We start from the raw sequence: 2,023 nt of genomic DNA, 5'->3' as shown, positions 1-2,023 counted from the left end.
ACCCCGTGTGTTAGAGCACTGCCCTGCGTAACCCCTGGAGATCCCAGTGAGTGTGTCAGTATTTACATGGGGTCCCCGGGAGTGTGTCAGTATTTACAGGGGGTCCCCGGGAGTGTGTCAGTATTTACAGGGGGTCCCCGGGAGTGTGTCAGTATTTACAGGGGGGTCCCCGGGAGTGTGTCAGTATTTACAGGGGGTCCCCGGGAGTGTTTCAGATTTACAGGGGGTCCCCGGGAGTGTGTCAGTATTTACAGGGGGTCCCCGGGAGTGTGTCAGTATTTACAGGGGGTCCCCGGGAGTGTGTCAGTATTTACAGGGATCCCCGGGAGTGTGTCAGTATTTACAGGGGGTCCCCGGGAGTGTGTCAGTATTTACAGGGGGTCCCCGGGAGTGTGTCAGTATTTACAGGGGGTCCCCCGGGAGTGTGTCAGTATTTACAGGGGGTCCCCGGGAGTGTGTCAGTATTTACAGGGGGTCCCCCGGGAGTGTGTCAGTATTTACAGGGGGTCCTCGGGAGTGTGTCAGTATTTACAGGGGGTCCCCGGGAGTGTGTCAGTATTTACAGGGGGTCCCCGGGAGTGTGTCAGTATTTACAGGGGCTCCCCGGGAGTGTGTCAGTATTTACAGGGGTCCCCCGGGAGTGTGTCAGTATTTACATGGGGTCCCCGGGAGTGTGTCAGTATTTACAGGGGGTCCCCGGGAGTGTGTCAGTATTTACAGGGGGTCCCTGGGAGTGTGTCAGTATTTACAGGGGGTCCCCGGGAGTGTGTCAGTATTTACAGGGGGTCCCCGGGAGTGTTTCAGATTTACAGGGGGTCCCCGGGAGTGTGTCAGTATTTACAGGGGGTCCCCGGGAGTGTGTCAGTATTTACAGGGGGTCCCCGGGAGTGTGTCAGTATTTACAGGGATCCCCGGGAGTGTGTCAGTATTTACAGGGGGTCCCCGGGAGTATGTCAGTATTTACAGGGGGTCCCCGGGAGTGTGTCAGTATTTACAGGGGGTCCCCGGGAGTGTGTCAGTATTTACAGGGGGTCCCCGGGAGTGTGTCAGTATTTACAGGGGGTCCCCGGGGAGTGTGTCAGTATTTACAGGGGGTCCTCGGGAGTGTGTCAGTATTTACAGGGGGTCCCCGGGAGTGTGTCAGTATTTACAGGGGGTCCCCAGGAGTGTGTCAGTATTTACAGGGGGTCCCCGGGAGTATGTCAGTATTTACAGGGGGTCCCCGGGAGTGTGTCAGTATTTACAGGGGGTCCCCGGGAGTGTGTCAGTATTTACAGGGGGTCCCCGGGAGTGTGTCAGTATTTACAGGGGGTCCCCGGGAGTGTGTCAGTATTTACAGGGGGTCCCCGGGAGTGTGTCAGTATTTACAGGGGGTCCTCGGGAGTGTGTCAGTATTTACAGGGGTCCCCGGGAGTGTGTCAGTATTTACAGGGGGTCCCCGGGAGTGTGTCAGTATTTACAGGGGGTCCCCGGGAGTGTGTCAGTATTTACAGGGGGTCCCCGGGAGTGTGTCAGTATTTACAGGGGGTCCCCGGGAGGTGTCAGTTTGAGTACAGGAACAAGGATATCCTGCTGCAGTTGTACAGGGCCTTGGTGAGACCACACCTTGAGTATTGTGTGCAGTTTTGGTCGCCTTAACGGAGGAAGGATGTTCTTGCCATGGAGGGAGTGCAGCGAAGATTCACCAGGCTGATACCTGGGATGGCAGGAATGACGTATGAGGAGAGATTGGGTCGATTGGGCTTATACTCGCTGGAGTTTAGAAGAATGAGAGGGGATCTCATTGAAACTTATAAAATTCTAACAGGACTGGACAGACTAGATGCAGGAAGGATGTTCCCGATGGTCGGGGAGTCCAGAACCAGGGGTCACAGTCTAAGGCTAAGGGGTAGGCCATTTAGGACAGAAATGGGGAGGAATTTCTTCACCTAGAGAGTGGTGAACCTGTGGAATTCTCTACCACAGAAGGCAGTTGAGGCCAATTCATTAAATATATTCAAGAAGGAGTTGGATATATTTCTTA

The sequence above is a fragment of the Somniosus microcephalus genome, unplaced genomic scaffold (assembly GCF_052327205.1).
Source record: "Somniosus microcephalus isolate GS21.2 unplaced genomic scaffold, FLI_Smic_1.0 unresolved_chr7, whole genome shotgun sequence".
NCBI lineage: Eukaryota > Metazoa > Chordata > Chondrichthyes > Squaliformes > Somniosidae > Somniosus > Somniosus microcephalus.
This window is presented reverse-complemented; position numbering follows the sequence as displayed.